The sequence below is a fragment of the Papio anubis genome, chromosome 9 (genome assembly GCF_008728515.1).
Source record: "Papio anubis isolate 15944 chromosome 9, Panubis1.0, whole genome shotgun sequence".
Lineage (NCBI taxonomy): Eukaryota > Metazoa > Chordata > Mammalia > Primates > Cercopithecidae > Papio > Papio anubis.
The window spans coordinates 34,819,428-34,841,634 of NC_044984.1; the positions used below are offsets into that span (position 1 = coordinate 34,819,428).

The 22,207-nt window shown below is 35.6% G+C and overlaps 1 long non-coding RNA gene across 2 annotated transcripts; it reads right to left on the minus strand.

Annotated features, from left to right (window-relative positions):
* Nucleotides 1-4,162: 4,162 nt before the first annotated feature.
* On the minus strand, nt 4,163-21,797 carry LOC110740661. 2 transcript variants are annotated; one of them, XR_004176042.1, is made up of 3 exons: nt 21,229-21,797; nt 6,865-7,602; nt 4,163-5,945 (listed from the first exon to the last, which is right to left on the minus strand). It is a non-coding gene; the product is annotated as an uncharacterized LOC110740661 (long non-coding RNA). The 2 variants fall into 2 exon arrangements; XR_002515610.2 differs by having other exon boundaries at nt 4,247-7,602.
* Between the last annotated feature and the right edge of the window lie 410 nt (nt 21,798-22,207).

Sequence of the window (22,207 nt, forward strand, 5' to 3'; positions counted from 1 at the left end):
TTTAGATCCCACAAATAAGTGAGAACATGCAGGGTTTGTCTTTTTGTGCCTGGCTTATTTTGCTTCACATAATGATCTCCAGTTCCATTCACGTTGCAGATGACTGGACCTCATTCTTTTTTATGGCTGAGTAGTGTTCCATTGTGTATATGTTCCATATTTTTTTTTTACCCATTGATCTGTTGATGGACACTTAGCTATTGTAAACAGTGCTGCAGGAAACATAGATGTGCAGATATCTCTTCAGTATACTGATTTTCTTTCTTTTGGGTGTATACCCAGCAGTGGGATTACTGGAATGACAGACCATTTTAAAAATTCAAAACAAAGTTGAAACATAATGGAGATATTTTTACAAAATTCAGCCAAAATAGAATTTTAATTTTTAGATATAGTAAAATGAATCTATAACTTGGTTTCTTTTAAAAATCATCAAATATTCAGGAATATTAACTAAAATTGACATATCAACAAATGTTTCAAAGGAGAGAATTAACTTGAAAGTGCTTTTAAATGTAAATTGCTATATAAATAGAAAATATAAAAGATAATTTTACTCAGTTCTTTGTGCTAAGCATCATCAAGCACTGGGGACAAGTCACAAATAAGCAAATAAATAAATGAACCACAGCCTATGGTTTCTTTTTAAAGGATGCTGACAGTTGCTTCCTGTCTGAGAGTGTCTCGCCTTTTGCTTCCCTATTTGAATCAGGATATTCTGGTGACTAGACATGTTTACATTCATGCCCACACGAATGTCTACCAACTGAATGTGTAAGTCAAGATCAAAAAAATTTTCACTAGAGTATACATATATGTGTAATACATTGCATAAATGAGGAAAAATAAAACTATATGAAAATCTAATGTGATGGCTTTTGTAGTGCACTAAGCCCTCTTGTCTAAGAATTAACCAAAATGAAACATAAACATTTAGTAGATTGGATTTATACAAGAGTATTTTGAATAGCGGGACAATAATTCTGGATTCTCATGTTGTAGTATGGTTGGCTATATATTTAAATCTAAACATTTTAGTTGATTAAACTCATCCAACTATTCATCCATTCAACAAACTTTTATTGCTTGCTACCTCAGCCAATACTGTGCTTAGTTCTAGGACACTTTATGGGGGAAGTGATGTTTCAGCTTACTTTTAATGGAAGAAGAAACAATGTTATAAGAAAAAGAAAAGTGCTTTATCCACAGGAGAATTCAGTCAATTCCATTTGACTGGAGAGAAGGATATTATTGGGAACAATGGGAATGGAGGGCGTAGTGGAAAGTGTGAAGCAAGTAGTATGAGGGTATTTAGGAATGTTTAAAGTTTCTGCTCCTTGTTTTCTTACTGATGGATTTTTAAGTAAAGGAGAAACATAATTAGATTCAAATACTAGAAAGATAACTTTAGTAGTGTAGAGAATAGAATTGAGTGACAGGACAACTCATTAGAGTCTGTTGCAGTAAACTAGTTCTGGAGCTGAGGCACCGCATGGGGAGAGAGACTGGTCAGGGGTGGTGACCTTCAGTGAGATCAAAAACACCCACCCATTGTGAGGAAGGTTGGGGAGGAAATAATGAGTTGGGTTTTGTAACTGTGTTTGAGATGTGTTGTCCAATTATATGTGTTTAGTAGGAAGTTGGATACATGGGAAACAGCAATGCTTAAGAGGGCATAAAGAAGGAAGGATGTGGAAAGGGGAAAACCTGGGGATATTTAGGCTTAGATGGTTAATTCTCTTAGTCAAGTCGGTGGCTATGTTTTGACCTGTCCGGTATTGTCAGGTACACACAACCTTGGAATTTGAAGTCTTGTGAAGAGAAAAGGAACAGTAGCAGCTGGTACCCCAATAAGAAACACTGTGAATGGATTATTGGTTATTAAGCTTTTTCTTAAAATATCTTGTAACAAGTTCTGATACTTGCAAAGAGCTGTTAATAATCTTACCTATTAAAGACATACATTGTCATTTTTCCTTAATAAAAATGCATTCTGTGCCACAGCTACTATTACCTTATCAACATCTGCCCATGACTGATAGGAAAGTTTGTTTTTAAAATGAAACTAGGATAAAAAGTCTGACATTTAATATACTTATATACAATCCGTATCATGATGGATCAATGATTTTATTTTTAATATGAAATCTGGATGAAAATCTTTGGATTATAAAAAAATTCAAATGTAAATATACTTTAAAAGACAGTCCTATAAATAACAATGTCAGGAATTTATCAATAGGATTATTAGTTTATATGGAGTCTTGTGATAATGTTCTTTATTAAAACTATGGTTTTACTTTAATAATTGAAGATACTTTGTAGATCTGATATACTTGAGTTTTCCATTGAATTACTTTTATATAAAAGTCATTTGCTATGATAGTTACACAATGATATAAATGTACTTAATGCCATTACACTCTATTCTAAAGATTTTCAAATCTTTTAAATTGTAAATTTATATTATTTATATTTTACCACACAAAAAAGTCATTTGTGACACGATTTAACATGCTTAGTCTGGACAATTTCTCTATTGTGAAAGTAAAATATAAATAGTGAATTACATACTTTGGTGTTGCAATAAGAGGGCAGTTGTGCATTAAATAGCCTTTGGGTGCATCAGAGAAAGATCAGAGAAGAATAAATGTCCCAGCCCACCTCTATTACCCTCTGTTGGCATACCTTAAGAAAATAATTCCTTTAAATTATGCCAAAGAACCTGTAATTAATGAGTTCACACTTTAAAAGAATGTAATTATTTTGTAAGTCAATCAAGGGGAATATGAAAGGAAGGACAGGAATTAACCCAGAGACTCATTTGATACCTGTCCTTGGAAGCAGTCTCTCCTTGTTATCTTGGAGGGTAGCACAGTTGGCAAGAATATACATTTGACACACTTGAGATTTAAAAACTATAAACTTGTTCTATGGGATTATAGTAGAATTCTAATTAGTAATGTTAGCCAGTCATTTTTTAGCCTTTGATAAAATTTGAGAGAATTTTCATCATCGCCCAAAGAAACTTGGTAACTACAGTCCCATTAGCAGGCAGTCCCCAAAACTGACAGTTCTTCAAAATTATCTGGAGAGTACTTTAATATACATTGTATCTCTTTTCACCCTAGATGGACCAAATCTGATTATTTGGGAATGGGGCCTCAGTTCACTTCAAGAAAGTATTCTGAGTTCAATTAATGGGATCTATCTGTGAACTTTCATTCATGAAACACTGTGTTAGTTCTGTTTCCATGAGTCAAATATATACCTTCAAATTCACCTTAGTGGGCCTAATACAAGGCAGCTTATTCATTTATTCAAAAACATTTTATTGCATGCCTGTTTCACTTAAGTATATCATTGATTAAGTAGTTATAATTATTTATGTTGTTAAATCTCAATCCTTGAGAAAATGTCCTGCTAATATTCTGCATGATGAAATGGAACGTATGCATTAGGCGCTTCTGCTGCTTACTCAAGTATGATGGGTGTCCGGAAGAAAAGCATTTGTGCCAGTGAGTTGCAAATGAACGACACTTTTCTTCAGAAAGAACGAACATTGACAAAGAAACCGTGTCTATTCAGACTTGGATAATTGGCAAATATTTTCTCAAAAATGAGCAAAGTGAGTTTGTTAATTCAAGGAAAACAACGGACTGCATTTGTTGCCAAAGATAAAATTTGAGTTTTCAAGGGAGAGTTACATGTTGAAAAATGTGTGTCTACCAGAATGAACTTGATACATCCCAATAGTTCAAATATTTTGATGAGATTGGTGACATTAATAAATGTTCATTTTTGAAATTGTAAAATGAAATGTGTCAGCATTTAGAAAATCTGCATAATCCAGTGGAATTAGTTTTCTTTTTTTTTTTTTTTTTTTTTGAGACGGAGTCTCGCTCTGTCGCCCAGGCTGGAGTGCAGTGGCCGGATCTCAGCTCACTGAAAGCTCCGCCTCCCGGGTTTACGCCATTCTCCGGCCTCAGCCTCCCAAGTAGCTGGGACTACAGGCGCCCGCCACCTCGCCCGGCTAGTTTTTTGTATTTCTTAATAGAGACGGGGTTTCACCGTGTTAGCCAGGATGGTCTCAATCTCCTGACCTCGTGATCCGCCCGTCTCGGCCTCCCAAAGTGCTGGGATTACAGGCTTGAGCCACCGCGCCCGGCCGGAATAATGTTTTCTAAATGACCAACACATGATGTTACAAAATCATCCGCACCTTGTGTAAGATAAAACCAATGAATTTTAGTGTAATAGATAATGAAAAGTTTATTGATGTTATTTTGGATTTCATGCTGCAACTACCCTTTAAGAAACAGTCACTTGTCAAATTTTGGTGTAGTATCAAAGAAAAATATATATGTTTATCTGAAACGGATATAAAAATGTCCTCTTTTTCAACCTAATATCTGCAAGATGTTGAGTTTTTTTCTGTATCCATCAACCAAAACGACATATTGCACTTGATTGAATGCCGAAGTAAAAATATAATTCGTGTTCACTTATATATTTATATTACCATGTAATAATCTATTATTGTTATATGTCAAACAGTTAATAATTTAAAACATGGACTTTTATATTGGAAAGACCAGGATCAAAATTGCTTGACACAACACTTGGCAATTTATTTAATCTCTCTGAGACTCAGTGTTTTCATTTGCACATGAGGAAAATATGAACAAATCTTTTAGGCTTTTTGTGCATTACTAGATAACATATGTAATACGCATAACACCATTACAATGTGGCACATTACACTGGTGACAGTATTTAAGTATTTCTTCTTTCCAAGATCCTTTAAGTTTTACTCCAGCACAATGTCGAACACTGGAAACAGTGTCTGCACTATGTTGTTTCAGATGTACCTTTATTGTATTATAATATATTACAATATATTTATTTAACCTTTATAAAGATTATATATCCCATATATGCTAAGAAGAAGTGAAAAGGACAAAGTAATGTCTAATGTGTGCAACTGATTTAACACAAGACTAAATCTCAAGATATGGGAGAATAAAATTTAAAAACTTCACTGATTAAATAGTAAATCAATGATGGAGATACAGGAGTTCATTTATTCATTCATTCACTTTTCCAGATGAATTTATTGAGTACATACTCTGAATCAGAACACTACTAGTAATCCAAAGGTGAGCAATACAATTTTTGTCTATACATAATTTATCATTGCTCAGTGGAAAACACAAATGCAAACAAACAAATACAGTGTTACAGGTAGCATGCTACATAGGTCTAGAGTGAAGAGAGAGAGTACCAAAGATAAGGTAGTTATTTTGTCTGTTGGTAATGAAGGGCAGTCTGACAAGATTCCTTAGGTAGGAAAGGTGATATTGGGCTGATTCTGAAAACAGGATGTACTTGCCTAGTGGGTAAAGGCAGTGGAGTTTGTCGGGGAGCTTTCCAGGGAGAGAGAACAATATGAGCAAAGTCACAAAAGTGTAAAATAACATGGCATGTGTAAGGAGATGCTGGAAGTTCCACATGATTGGAAGAGGATTGAAAATAGGATGTGGCAAGAAATAAGCTGTGGCCAGATCATAGAGAGCCATTCACAACTGAGTGAGTCACTGAGGGATAAAATAAAGGTTCACATCTACTTGCTGACAGCCATCCAAATTCACCTAGGATATATTTCCATGAATTTTAACCAAGATTTCAAAAGTGTCTTTTAGATAAAATCTAGGAAATTCTTTAAAAATGCTTCAAAATAATTGAATATCTGCTTCAAAAGATGCTCGGGTATGGTGGGGGAAATTTCCAAAGACTGGATTTGATGTTTATCTTTGTGACTTTGGGTGCTTTTTCTCACAGTTTCATGATAGACATCTGCTTGAATCATCTTTGTTCTTATGAAATTTTGCTTATCTACCGGAGAAACACATACTGTTGGCCCAATTCCAAAACGCAATTTCTTCCTAAGGTTTTGAAAAAAGAACATAAGTTATTATGTTACTAGAAGCACTTTAAAAATATCAGTGAAGGGAATGTCTAGGGTTGAGCATTTAGAAATACTTAGAAATTTCATACACAGTAGGACTACTGATTGCTGTAATGATGGGGCCTTAAATAATTTTTGAAAATTATTTTTGATCATATTTTCCATTGAACAAGAGGCTTAACTTTATAGCAAACAAAATAAAACAACAATAACAGCAGCAGTAAAACAAACTATAGAAAAATAGATAATTCTGTATTATCCTTATACGCGAAAAGGTTTGCCAAAGCCTTAATGAAGTATATTTAAGTTGAGCTAAATATGCTTGGAAGGAAATCTCAATTATAGATGCCAAAAGTTAGAAAGAAGAAAAAGGAGTCATGAAAAAGGAAAAGACAAGTTGACAAGATGTCATTTTACATCTCTTTGAAACTATTCCTTTAGATCTGTTTTATTTTATCAGTGGCATACTGAGGTAAGAACTGGAAACATCAAGGTTTCTTATTGTGGAGAGAAAATCCCTCGAGAATACTGAATACCTAAGCAGAATGGTATCTGAAATAATCGGTTATAGATATGCATACTGGGTCTCATATTCATCCATTCATCCATTTATTTATTCATTCATATATCTGCTTTAGGATATTTATCATGTATTTACTATGTGCCAGTTTCTGACTTGAGCAATTTGATATATCTTATGCTATTTTAAATTTTATTTTCTTTAAAGATCTATTAATATTTCATTCTTGTATATAAAAATGAAATACCTAGTAATAGAACTAACAAAAGATGTATGTGACCTTTACAAAGAAAACTGTAAAACATTTTGAAAGACAACTCCAAATAAAAACAGTGACACAGCATGGATTACAAATGGATTAAAAGATTCGACATACTGAAGATGTCAATTTTCCCCCAACTGGTACTTATACTCAATGTAATTCCACTCAAAACCCAACGGAATTTCTTGTAAAGAATGTCAAGGTGATTCTAAAGACATAAAAGACAAAAGGGTTAAAAATAGGTAAGACTATAGCAAACCGTATGCCTTATCAAACATATATATATAATAATTAAATAATGAGGTATTCACTCAAGGATAAGCAAAGTGACCTGTGAAACAGAATAATGAGTCCAGAATCAAATCTACATATAACTGGAAACTTAATTTATGACACAGCTGATCTTGCTGATAACAGAAGATAGAAAGAAATTCTTAAATAGTGCTGAAATAACTGATCATGCTTGTGAAAAGATCAAACTGAAATGTTACCTTACATATAGAATATATTATCTAACATATTTGGAGCAACAAGTCACTCCGAAAACTTAGGGCTCAAAACAATAATAAATATCTATTAGACACAGTTTCTGTGGGTCAGAAATTCAGGAACAGCTTCTCTGGCTGTTCTGTCTTGAGTTTCTAATGAGGTTGCAGTTGAGATGTCAGGTGCCACAGTCTTCTGAAGGCTTGACTGAGACTAGAGCACGCACTTCTCAGATGGCTTATCCACATGGCTGTTACCAGCGAGTTCCTCACTGCTTCTTGGCTCAGTTTCAGCTCCTAGCCACATGGACGGCTCCATAGCGCTGCCTGAATGTCCTCATGACACAGAAGTTGGTTTCCCTCATAGCTAGAAATAGAGAGGACAGGTGGAAATTGCAATGCCTTTTATTATCTAGGCTCAGAGATCTAACACCTTCATCTTTGCATATCCTGTTTATTATACAGGTCAGCCTTCTTCAGTGAGTGGGAATACCACAGACAAGGGTATGAATATCAGGGGCAGGGATTATTGGTGCCATTTTGTAAGCTGGTTATCACATAATTAATTATAGGTAGATTAGAGAATTCTATAACACTTTATAAGACAATCTATGAGAAAATCTTTATGATTTCAGAGCAAAGATTTCCCAAAGAAGCAAAATACTCAAATTACAAAGAAAAAGACTATTTAATTCAACCATATTAAGTCCATCTGCTTAACAAGAAAAGAGCATAAAGAAAGAACCAAATCACAAATATCATATTTGTAGCAAATATGATTTAAAATTATTAATATCAAGACTATAGAAAGAAATGCAGACCAACACTAAAGAGATAAATGATACAAGAGAAAAATGAGCCAAAACTTTAAGTTCCTGACAGAAGAAAGAGGAATGGTCTATAATTAAAAGATGAACAATTTCATTAGTAACCAGGGAAATTCAAAGTAAAGCCAAACTGTGATACCGTTACACACCCATTAGATGTGCAAAACCTAAAAAATGTGAAACAAAACAAAACAAAAAGAAAAAGAGAAAAAAATTTAAAAAGTAATTAATTAAAAAAAGAATTCTGAGACTATCAAAGTATGATGACATGGAAAAATGGAAAACCTTCCACATGGCCAGCATGAGTGTAAACGATCCAACCGTTTTGAATCGCAATTTGGCATTATGTACCAGAGTTGAGTTTGTGCACATCTAATTATCAAGCAATTTCTCTTCTGGAGAAAATACTACATATGTCTGTAGAAACACTGTATTAACAAAAACCAGAAAATAACTCAAACAACCAACAAAAGAATGGACAAATTGTAGGATACAATGGAATATCATACAGCTATGGAAGGGTGGGAGTAAGTCTGCAGGAATTTTTTTTTTTCAACTTAGAGACATTATAACATACTTAAATGCCCATGAGAAGTAACCCGTAAAGAGGGGGAGGATAAAGACTCTAGGAGAGAATAAAAAAATGAGTAGTGTGAGATTCATGAAAGGCAAATGAAAAAGAATATGGAGACAAAGGAAAGGATTTCTTCATTACACGTGATGGAGGAGGTAAGGATGGATATGCATTTATTCAGTAAATATTTACTATATATCCCCTCCATGCCAGGCCCTGTCGTTGCTACTAAGGATGCAAGTAGATTTGAAAATAGGGGGACGGGTGCGATGGCTCACGCCTGTAATCCCAGCACTTTGGGAGGCCGAGGCGGGCGGATCCACGAGGTCAGCAGATCGAGACCATCCTGGCTAACACAGTGAAATCCCGTCTCTACTAAAAATGCAAACAATTAGCCGGGCGAGGTGGCGGGCGCCTGTAGTCCCAGCTACTCGGGAGACCGAGGCAGGAGAATGGCGTGAACCCGGGAGGTGGAGCTTGCAGTGAGCCGAGGTCGCGCCACTGCACTCCAGCCTGGGCGACAGAGCGAGACTCCGTCTCAAAAAAAAAAGAAGAAGAAGAAGGAAAAAAAGAAAATTGGGCGATAGGAATATGATGGAATGTCTTATTTAATGGCTCTCATGTTCCTTGTGAAGTAGGTGGTAAAGTCATCTCCTGGGAGTGAGGGGAAAGCTTGGGGCTTTAGGTTTAAGGAGAGCGAAGATTAAAAATTGTGTATGGAGCAGGAGAGCAAGCTGGGGAAGGAAAAGCAGCACGGTTGGGCAGTGTTCAAAGCCTATCTAAGGTTGGTGAATTTATGGACAGAATTCCCAGTGTTGTGTGTGTGTGTGTGTGTGTGTGTGTGTGTATAGTTTTTTTTTTTTTTCCCTCCAGCAGGACACTAGCAAGAGGTTTTTTTGAAATGGCAGATGATAGCCGCCAGTGAGTTTGCTGATTAAAATCCTGGAGAGACATGTGTGGTGGCGCACGCCTGTAGTTCCAGCTATTCTGGAGGCTCCCTTAAGGTTGCAGTGAGCCATAACTGCACTCCAGCCTGGGTGACAGAGTGAGATTCCGTCTCTAAAAAGACAAAAAATTCAGCAGGAGAATGTATCATTTGAGTATATCCAGGAATCAAATAGTGTTATTACATATTTATTTGATGAGAAATACAAGTGTTTAAAACCACAAGTACAGAGGAGTTAATGTCCTATTGGAAGGAAACTGACTGATGAGAGACCAGAGATGGAAAGGGTCCTGCAGATGTATTTCCTGCCTTTCTCCCCCAGCTGCTTGGAGATGCAAAAACTTCCCCCTGTCCTGTGATACGGAGGTATCTTTTCTTGTGAAACTATGACCAGGTCAGTAATGCACCATCTCCTATTTTCTTTTCTTCCTTCCCTGCTTCACTTTGCTCTTTACCTTATTCTTGCTTCCCGGGGATTTCACTTCCTGATAAAACAGCACTGCAGAAGTTTTGGTTAGGCTCTGTCTTTTAGGGTACTTAGAGGAAGACAAAGTGAATTTCTCTGCTGAATTTGGAGTTCTTAGAAGGCAACTCATGGAGGGGAGGACAAGGAAGTTGCGAAATAGAAGTGGGAAGATAAATAAAGAACCAAAGAGACAGTGCTAGGCTGGGGTCAATCTGCAGTGAGGCAGCAGTGAGAAATACCTGGCAGTGTGTGGGATGACTGAAGGGTTCTTAGTAACTAGGATGTCTATTACTCAATTTAAAATAATCATGCTGCTTCAAGGTAAAGTCCCTCCTATCCCTTTCCTCCCCCTAAATTTGGTGAATTATATTACATATATATAGGCTTTATTCAATTTTCTGTTTTGAGGGAGAACAATAAATGATTGAACTTCACATTTGGGTTAACACGGCATGAAATAGAAAGGATATTTCCAGGTGGAAAGATTATCCATTAGCTAAGCTAGTTCAAAGGGCAAACAAACAAGCCAGAAGAACCAAGACAATATAAGACCTAGAAAACTTGAGAAGAATGTTTTACTGACATAGGCATGGAGGGAGAAAATTTAATCAAGTATTAATGGATCTGGAGATCCCATATGACATATGGGCAGCTTTCCTTACCAGAGGGTACTTCTGTAATTACATTGATTTTTAGCTGTGTCTGTTTATGAATATATATTCATTTATGTGCTGAAGACTTTTTAAAGTATATTTATTTTCTTTAATCAACAAGGATTTATGCAATAATATGTTGATATTATAATAGAATTATTATGGATGTTACTTCCAGATATGAGATTTTGCTGCTAAGACTGTACTGGGACATTGCTATTTGAGACAATTTATTCAGTCCTGTGCACAGTTGTATAAGGTATGCCAAAAACTCTTCATGCAAATTTTTACGTTCACAAGGCAATAGATAGGGGAGTCCCTGCAAATGTGTCAGCTCCTATAGGTACTGTAGCATTTTATATACAGTTAAAAAAAAAAAAAAAAAGAACCTTTGTCTACCAAAAATAGTACACCATAAATGTTGGAAAAATTATTGTTTGGTAGAAATTTCTACGTTTCAATTTATTAAGTAACCAATAATTTTCAAGAATAAAACCATATACATTGAATAGAAGGAGAAAAAATGACAAAATCATTCTAAAGCCTTTCATAATTCATAATTTATGCATATCAATTGAGCTCACAGGTATCTGGCATTTCCTAAATCAAAATGAGAGTGAAGGCTCCCCACCCTTTGTGGCATGGTATCAAAATACCTCATACAAAAATAAATTATGAGCAATGTAGCAGAACTATACATACTCCTTTTGCAAATAGTTTATGTGAAACAAATATATTTCATTTTTTATGGTTTGATTGAGAAAGCGTGCCTTAGTGATATTGAATGGCCTGAGGTCATGGACTCAAGCAAATTAAATGTCAGTCTAAACTGTTACATGTATTTACAAAATTATGTCACTTAGCAATGTGATTTACTCCTATTGGTGGGTAGGAATATACCTTTTCATTTTTCGTTAGGAATACGACAGTATTACTCAAGTTTTTAAAAATCCCTTTTGTAAAGTGACTTTTGATAAAATGCAAGTGCTACACCTTCCTTTAGTTATTTAGCAAAAAACACTTCAGTGAAATGGGTAGGAACCTAGATCCTGGAATAAGACATACTTGGGTTTGAATTATGAGCACTTACTAGATATGTGATCTTACACTTCTGCATTTGAGTTTAAATGCAGATACTAAGAATAGCTACTGCAAAGTATTATTGTGACAAGTTAATGTTATAATTATTTTATGTGCCTATTATATTGCCCAGAATATCATATATGTCTATTACTATTATCATTATTCACTGTCAAAGAAAATTAAGTACATTGATCAAAAATCATTATAATTTTAATTTTTTCAAACCGTGTATTCTCCCATGAACTCTGACATGAACTCCCCTACTCTCCCTTTCTACCCCATATCCCCTCTTGGCCCCCCAAGAATTATTAGACTGTATATGTAAGATACTGAATCACGTTCTGAAAATCAATCTCTTATGATACTAATCGATGACCTTAGGACCCATACACAATTTCCTTGTTTTTCCAAAGTTTGTTTCTTTAAATACTATATATGGATGAGCTTTTGGCTAATCCTGAAACATGCTGGTTTAGAATGAATAGTCCAAATGCCATTAATCTCTTTGCATACTAACTCTTGAAACTGAAATACGCTCTTCAACACCTAAACATAATATAATGAACAAGCACTGGCTGGTATTTTATGCCACATGTAATTACAATAATAGACCATCCAATTTAGAAAGAAAAAAATATGTCCTTCTATTTCTCCAAAGGGGTTAGATTACTGTGTTGAATGTTGCATAACAGACAGAAGTAGCTTAGCCAAATATGAGCTCATTTTCCCCATGTACAAGAAGTCTGGGGGTACGCAGACTAAAGATGGTGAATTAGAGATGGTGCATAGATGGTGCTAAGAGAATTCATCAGACCAGGCTCCCTCTACCTTCCTTCTCTGCCATTCTTAGTGTCTTTTATCCTCTTGGTTATAGGATGACTGCCCCACCTCCAGATATCGTTTGTATGTCTCATATGGGAGGAAGAGAGCAGGATGAGGGGCAAAGGTGAATTTTATTGCGAAAACAATAACATTCCCACAAGCTTCCTACAGGAAGTTTCCTCCTGCATCTTGTAAGTCTAGATTACAAGGGGAAATTCTACCTTAAAGAGAGTTTATGGAGGAGAATTTTTAACTGGACACATTGCTGTCCTTAAAATTTGTGGAATGAAGAAAAGATGAAATATTAGGCAGATAATCAGCAGTGTCTGCCACATGGGTCAAGACATTTCTGCTTGATTTATAGAGAATGATACTGCAACACCATTATGCTACCAAAGTACACCAGCATCAGCTTAATAGGGAAACATCCTTTACTAATATAAAACGTAATACCAAAAAGATTCAGTTAATAAAAGGAAGTAAAGTTCAAGATTTTTAGTAAGTCTCAACAGAAGACTCAAATAAACTCTGTAGTACTAGATTAGTGTCAGAAACTTCAGTATGAATCCCTATTATCTATTAAGATCTACTAATCATCTATCAAACCACTTAATCATCTATATATAAATTGAGAGACAGAGAAATAATTATAGATGTGCTTATATACATATATATGTATTATTAGCATACATACATGTGTTTCCTACTTCAGTTTGCTAGGAGAGCCTAGAAGTAATGACATCCTATAGCAATGAACACACTAAGTGCCCAGATCTTGCTTTCAAATACCAGTCACCAATAGAAACAATCAATTAGAGCTCCTTGAAGGAATTACTGATTCTAGGGCTGGGGTTGGGTAAATACTAGATGAACCTGGATCATCTTTTAGTGCCAGAAGTGCTCAAAAGCAAGCAAGCAAGCAAACAAACAAACAAACAACGAACAACCCCTACTCCCCAAAGAATGAAGGCATATCAAAAGGTCACAGTAACAAACCTGAAAGAAACCACAACGGCCAAAGCTGGAATAATTTGGGCAGTAAAATAAATAATGTGGTATTGAATTATAACCCAAAGTTTAAAATAGCATATGAGTCTGTACTGGTACAAAGAAATCACTGAACAAATAAATAAAGGGGAGACAAGAGACAAATTTTCCTTCCAGAAAATTTCAAATAACATATGCAGATATTCTCTCCTCTCCCTTCCATCTTGAGGAGTGTGGCCTGAACTTAGTGATGCTCTCCCAAAGAACAGTGAAAGGAAAAATAGCAACTTTCTGGTGGAAAAGCACGACTTTAACCAAGTGGTCAAGGTTCTCATCACCAGTGATAAGTTATGTTGATACCATATACGCCTGCCTGATATGAAAACCCGTAACTCCAGTCTAATCATGAGAAAAAATTCTTAGTGTATAACTTTTATCTTCTTGGTTTAAATTGAATTTGGGAACATTCTACAAAATAGATATTCCTTAAAACTGTGAAGGTCATGAGAAATAGAAAAATATTGAGAAACTTTCACAGAGGAGAGAAGACTAGGGAGACATGATGGCTAAATGCAATATGATATTCTGCATGGGAATCTGGGATGGAAGAAGAACATCAGTGGAGAAACTAGTGAAATCTACATAAAATTTGGAGTTTAGTTAATAGGGATGTACCAGTATAAGTTTGTTAGTTTTGCCAAAGGTAGCAGAATAATGTAAGATGTTAACATGAGGAGACACTGATTAAAAGTATATAAAAATTATACTATATTTGCAACTTTTCTCTAAGTCTCAAATTGTTCCAAAATTAAAAGTGTTGTTTTTTTTTTTTTTTAAACTTCCACATAGTCTGTTCATATCCTTTGCCCACTTTTTGATGGGGTTGTTTGTTTTTTTCTTGTAAATTTGTTGGAGTTCTTTGTAGGTTCTGGATATTAGCCCTTTGTCAGATGAGTAGATTGCAAAAATTTTCTCCTATTCTGTAGGTTGCCTGTTCACTCTGATGGTAGTTTCTTTGGCTGTGCAGAAGCTCTTTAGTTTAATGAGATCCCATTTGTCAATTTTGGCTTTTGCTGCCATTGCTTTTGGTGTTTTAGACATGAAGTCCTTGCCCATGCCTATGTCCTGAATGGTACTACCTAGGTTTTCCTCTAGGGTTTTTATGGTATTAGGTCTAACATTTAAGTCTCTAATCCATCTTGAATTAATTTTCGTATAAGGAGTAAGGAAAGGATCCAGTTTCAGCTTTCTACCTATGGCTAGCCAATTTTCCCAGCATCATTTATTAAATAGGGAATCCTTTCCCCATTTCTTGTTTCTCTCAGGTTTGTCAAAGATCAGATGGCTGTAGATGTGTGGTATTATTTCTGAGGACTCTGTTCTGTTCCATTGGTCTATATCTCTGTTTTGATACCAGTACCATGAGTTGATGGGTGCTGACGAGTTGATGGGTGCAGCACAGCAACATGGCACAAGTATACATATGTAACAAACCTGCACGTTATGCACATGTACCCTAGAACTTAAAGTATAATAATAATAAAAAATAAAAAATAAAAAATAAAACCTTCCACATAGTTAAAACTGGAAGGGATAATAGCCCGTTCATAAAGTTTTACAATAACAGTGTGAACTTGTGTCTAATGGTCTCCAAAGCATCTCAGAGTGGATCAATACAAACTGCTTAAGCTAGGTACGGTTATATCAATACTAGTCTGGTTCAAACTCCAGATCCTAAGGAAACAGAAGCCCATGTGTAAAGCGATATTTAATTTGAACTTTTCACTAAATGGTGCTTTGTATGAGATTTCTGGATAATTGTAACCTTTGCAAGGTCAAGTGAAAGCTGCCAGCAGTTGCAGTTAATCTATTGCTTTCTTCAAAATCAGGATATTCACAGTTAGGAACCTATCTATGCCTGCAAAAGAAATTTTGGTCAATACTATGTCATTTTTCCTCACAAAATCATAGAATTACCTTGAGAAATTCCAACTAAAAAAGTGTTTCTACTTAAGAACTACATTTTTAGAGCAACAGTGTTGGCAACCAGCTAACATCACTGTGAGAAATCAAAATTTTAATATTGCTTTCCCACTCATTCTTTCAATGACCTTGAAAAACTTATTTAATATGTTCCTTGGCTACTATATGAGGTTGAAGAAATTCTCTAGATTAAAAAAAAAAAGGAACAATTATATGATCATCAAAAAGCTACTTGAAATGAAAAAGTGTTAACATACATATTGTGGAAGGACATTATACCACTTTGTGGAAGTCATACAGATATTTATTTTCTCTAGTTTTCTATTTATTAAGAACAAAGTTGAATAGAAGTAACAAAAAAGTCATTCTTGCTGAGAAACAGAACAAATTGAAGTGATGAATGAAGGTTAATCTTCAAAGACATCCCCTACAGAAAATACTCTAAATATTTTTTCTTGTAGAGAGACTTCCTCCAGAAATCCAACAGGAACATAAACATCCTAAGTTGCAATTCCATAGCAACCGTTCAACTTCAACTTTTAAAAACCTTCAAGAAATGAATCGTCTTTTGACTCTGCCAACTTAGAAATTAAGAGAAAGCTCTTCAAAATATGTCAGCATCCTTCTCTTCAGTCTCTGATCTTGAGTTAACTTTTGGGAGGTTTTTGATGCCCCTGTCATCAAGGAATGCAAGCATGTATAATTCAAAAGAGCCTTGTAATTGTACAGGGACATTCAGGATTAATTGTGCATGTTGCCACCTCGCAGAGGTCCACAAGGGGGCACTCTTTTGCTGAACTTTTCTATACATTTTAAGGTTAAAAACAGACTATGATAAAAGGAATTTGGTCTATATATATTTGTCTCTCATGGTTCTTTCAATTGTATCATCCTAGTCAGTTTCTTCCTTTGCTATCTTTCTTCAGGTGATTCTTTTTTATTGCGGTAAAATATACATAATGTAAAATTTACTGTTTTGAAGTGTACAGTTCAGTGGCGTTAAGTACAATGACATTCTTTTGTAACCGTCATCACCATCCAGCTCCAGAACTTTTTCATTTTCCCAAACTGAAACTCTACACCCATTAAAAAATAACTCCCGATTTTCCCCTCCCGCAACCCCCAGCAACAACCATTCTACTTTCTGTGTCTATGAATTTGACTCTAGGTACTTCATATAAGTGGAATTGTAAAGTTTCAATTAACATAATTTTTCAAAGTTCATCCCTGTTGTTCCAGATGGTTCTCAAATGAACTTTTCTACAATTTTACTAAGTACCCAAAGTTTTAGGAAAAACTAGGCTAAATGAGGCTGATATTATTGGCACTTCCATATTTGTACCTGCTCTTTATGGTCTTTTCTTCCTCATTTGTCCACATTGCTCAACTTCCTAACTGACTCACCATTGTTTTGTGAGTCAAATTCCACCAACCACCTTTTTTACTAAATTCATCACAAAAATTCATGTCTTTCTTACCATAGGCTTCAAGTTCATCTAACATTTGCAGTTGAACATAGTAGCATCTCTATTTATTTATTTATTTATTTATTTATTTAACACAAGGTCTCCCTCTGTTGCTCAGGCTGGAGTGCAGTGGCACCATCTCAGCTCACTGCAGCCTCCACCTCACAGGCTCAAGCGATGATCCTTTCATCTCAGCCTCCTGAGTAGTTGAGACTGCAGACATGAGCCACCATGCCCAGCCTGGCAGCAACTTTTATACAAGATCACAGCACCGAAAAGCAAAAATAATTGAGTATAAAGTGCTTCCTGATCCAGTACTAATGAAGGTGGGTGTGGGCAGAGGGTGGTGGCACTGCCTGGATTAAGTTTGCTTTAAAGTTCTCTCACCTGATACTATATCCTCTTAGCCAAAAATTGTAAATTTCCTTTTAATTTTTATTTTTGTAGAGATGGGGTCTCTCTATTTTGCCCAGGCTAGTTTCGAACTCCTGGGCTCAAGGTATCCTCCTGCCTTGGCCTCCCGAAATGCTGGGATTACAGATGTGAGCCACCATGACTGGCCTGTAAATTTCTTCATATGGCCAGGGAAAAAAGTATCAACTGGGAATATTTTAACCAGCTTCACATACTTTAAGCACTACATGGTCTTTGTTAATATCATCTTCCTCTTCTACATTGATGATGTTTGAAAACAAAGTGAACAAGAAATTAATCAAACAAAAAGACCTACAGTGTCTTTCAGGGTCTACTGCGCTATCAAGAAAATAAAAGAAATATTTTTGGAATAGCAGATTATTACACTGTAATGAGTTTGGCCTGAGAATACCATAGCCATTTAGAGTAGTTGGGGCTACAGGTATGAGCCGCCATGTCCATTCTAGTAGCAACTTTTATAGAAGGTCACAAATAATACCAAAACACTAGCATCTGCTAATGTGCGCTGTATGCATGAGAGTCAGAGAAATTATTCCAGAAGAAAGATGAAAGGTCTGAAAGCTCTATTTAAGTGCTCCCATTGCTTGATCCAGACACTTCTGATAGTCTGTTTTTACAGACATGGCAAAACAACACTTGGAAGTCATCTGAGAAAATATTCCTGGTATCACAGAGGTAGGCAAAAGGACAACTTGAGATCTCTTGAATATTTATGTTCATATTGATTGATTCTTTGAGGTTGGAGAAAGAATGAGTCCTCCTCCTCACTAGACAAAGAGAAGACTATTATAGAAGAGAGCATCATACTATTATAGAAGATAAGCGTGGCCAGGCCCAAGAGTCAGAATCAAACTGATTCTTTTTCTTAAAGGATCTAACCGCAGCCATGTTTTTCATTGTTATTTTAAGTGTGGGAGGGAATCCCTGCCTTGTTGGTTTTGAAAATCCTGATGCTTTGATAAAATAGTTTCTAAAATATTTCCTATCTACCTGCCCTGCTCTGTTCTGGCTATAATTACTAGACTAGCCAAAAATAAACTCTCCTATGTGTTACATCTAGTTGATTGTTGATTTCCTAGGGGGGGGAAAAAAACTGTGGTAATTAATCATTGAAGCTTCTCTTTAAAAGAATGTTTACGTCATGGCTCAAGGCTCAAATTAGGCCAGGTTTCTTATACTGCATATATTTTTGTTTTGTTCATTTTCTTCCTCTTTCCTCCCACCAAAAGAAACAAACAAACAAACAAACAAAACTAGAATCTGGTTTAAAGGGTCAAATGAGAGTTTCTGGTAGAAATACAAACTCTTATTTCTTAATTCCACATTAAATGTGGTTACTGTTTTGAGCTGGTCAAATTCATTGATCACTTAGAATAGTCATGCAAGAACCGGGGGGAGAGAATTTTAAAGAAACCAAATAGTCAGTGATTTAGATATAGTTTTAAATTTTTAAAGCTTATTTGACTTTACAGTTCCATTGAATGTAGGACGCTCCATTCTTTTGAAGACATAGGACAACTATTTTTGTTTCTGGACAAGACAAATTTGGATTTCCTAGACCACCAAATAATAATAATAATAATAATAATTGCTAACATAACTTGCACAAGGTGCAGTAACATGAATATCATGTGGATTGTCTTATGTAGCTTTCCAAATGATCCTGTAAGGTAGCATTGTGGAAACTGAAACCCCTATAAGTTAACCTGGTGGTAGCTTGTAATTGAGAACTAGAATGTAAACCAAGGTGGTTATGCTTAATGCCCTGTGCTCTTAAAACAGTATCATGCTGCCTCCTTGGAGGAATCTTTAATTTAAGCAGGAAGATTTTTCCTTATTCCATCTTTGCAACTAGGTTACTGTTTTTATGACTTTAGGCAAATCAATGGAACTAAACAAGAAAGGCAAGGAAAGTCTTGATTCAATGATTTCTCAAGTCCTTTTTCCTTTTTTTTTTTTTTTCTTTTTTTTGTCAAGGGAGTGTCCTCTAGCTGAGTGAAGTCATTTTTCCTTGAATGACTGACAGAATGGCTTTGGCTCACCTGTAATTCACAGTTTAGCTGATCCAGTGTACTGTAAAGTCTGTTTCACTCCACCAGCCAAAAAGGAGCAGTCGGCCGTGGCTTGCTTATGTTCTGGGGGAAGCTATTTTTCAGTGATAATCTGGCTAACTTTGGATAGCTGCAACAACAACATCTATCCCTTGGCGTATGGCGTGTTTAGATGCTAATCACTGCCTCATCTGTGAGCACTTCAGTTTTTGTTTTTCACACAAGCCGGGTGAATATAAAAATAGAGGTAAATAAAAAGAAATAACTGAATCAGCAACCTGGAATTTTCTCTCCTCTGGTTAAAGACTGTTGTTAACTGAAAATGCTCCACTAGTTGTTTGGGGGTTTAAGACAGAAGTGGGATGGAGATGTTTGATAATTTGGTTGCTATGCAACCACTTTACAATTATGTAAGCTCCTACCATACGAGGTGATACAGAAAGGGTGGTAGAGTATGCTGACGCACTGAGCACGCAGAAGACTTTTTCCATGTGACAGAGCCAGAGTCTGAGATCTGGAGTTGCAGAATATTTAGGTAAGAAGTAAATGTCACAAATTACAAAGGCCTTTATTTATAGCAAGAGTATGGAGTTTCTATTAGAGTTGGATGAGCAAAAGCTCACCAGAAACAGCCTTAGTTTCAAGGAAGGAAGACACACACATCTGTCCTTTGAATCAGGACTTACTCTAACCAAAATTCAGGAAAGATTTTTTAAAAAAGGAAACTAAGAGTATGGTATACTTTATTATTATTTAATTAGCCTGGCCCAGTTGAATCTTTTTCAGTAAAGTTGTAAGGTAGGTGGTACTATTCTCTTTAGATAAATGCAAAAATGTAGGCTTAAGTGACACTCAGTAATTTGCTCAACATCATATTATAGTTGGGAGTAAATCTGGGCTATGAACACAAAACTTTTAGTTCAAGTCCAGTATTGTTCTCATTGCATTATGCTTCACAGATGATCATGTACCCTTAGTGTTTCTTTCCTATTATAAGTTCTATCTTTTATAAAATCCACTGATTCTGTTGAAAATCTTATTTTTATTCATTTTTGCCAGATATCAAGGATTTATCTCTGACCCTTCCTGGTGGGTTTACTGAATTTCAGAAAAGGCTACCTAACTGATTTTATTGCATATGTTGTAATTTATTGCATATGTCATTTACTCAAATATGCAATTTATTACATATATCATTTTAACATTAACTTAAAGAGAGAAAATGTGCATAGTCTAAGAAACAAGACAATTGCAAGTTATTTAAAGTTGTCTTTACAATTTAGCCAGTCCAAATCTCCGAATCATGGATCGAATGCCAAGACGACAGCCTCACTGAGGAAGTTTCTTGGTGCGTCTGTTTATAGCTCGGCCAAACAGCAAGTGGACATTTCTTTTAGAAGGGGTGGTATTATGCACTCAGGATTTAGAAAAGTTTAGTTAACATCATAAGCTAGAGTTAGATCAGCATGATGCTATGTAGAACATTGTGTTCCCTAATCTTGAGTCTCAATAAAGATTAGGTTTATGTGTTAGGATGATGGTTTATCACATTGTGTAATGTCTGTATGGTTTTCACATATCCCATATCCGCTCATTCTCATGATGATCAATGAAGTAAATAGGGCATATATATTCACTTCATTTTACAGAAAATTGAAGTAATTAAAGGAAAGGAACCTTAGAGACATTAAGTGACTTACCTGAGGTCCTATCTGAGCAAGAGGGCAAGCCAGGCATCAGCTTTATGCTCTAAATAAAGTTCCAGTCTTTTTTCTTGTCCCTTTGCTGTTACAATCACTGGTGGCCTTCCCACTAACCTTCCTTCTCCTCACTCCTTATCTTCAACTTACTTCTTGCAGGTACTCTTTTTTTTCTTTTGTCATGGGGAACCAGGGCCACTGAAACTAAATTTGTAATTACGTGAAATTAGATTAGGTTGGTAAGATTTTAAAATTGAACTATATGCAAATAAACACGGGCTTCTGTGTCAATTTTGAACACTTGAATGTGGCTTTCAGAAAAATCTTGGATGAGAATTCTAATGTAGAACTCAAGGGAATTACAATGTAATTATTTCATAATAGTCCAATTGAATTCAACAAACCACATACTGAGTGCTAATTTATGCATAAATCACAGTATTAGATACTGTGGGAGATAAAATAAATAAATAATATATTGTCTCTGCTCCTTGGTGGCTTATTAATTATGGGAAAAAGAAGCACATTCTTTACTTTCTATTCTTTGTTCCTTGTTTCATTAAGGATTCAAGAAACTCACCATGATAAACTTTAGTAAAACAAGGTCCCAGGTGCTCTGGCCTTCTCAGGTTTTACCTCCCCCTCTTCTTTTAAGTAACCAAATACAATATTTTGTGTCACCAAGCTACATTTGGCTATAGGAAATTTAGCTCTCTCCTCACCCCTAATATTTCTGAGAATTCTCAGGAAATATTTAAATGTCATGATGAGCACCTCTCAGTTCCACTTCTTACTCAAGAAGTTCCTCTTCTTGCTCAATATTCTTTTCATAATCACTTCTGACACTCTCTCTTCATTGCTTTCTCCATAGGATGTTCCAAAGCTGTTCAATTCACTTTATTATAAAACAGTGCCAACACAATGCTGATGTATCAGCTGAATCAGCTCTATATTGCCACAATAATGACGTGTAGCCAGC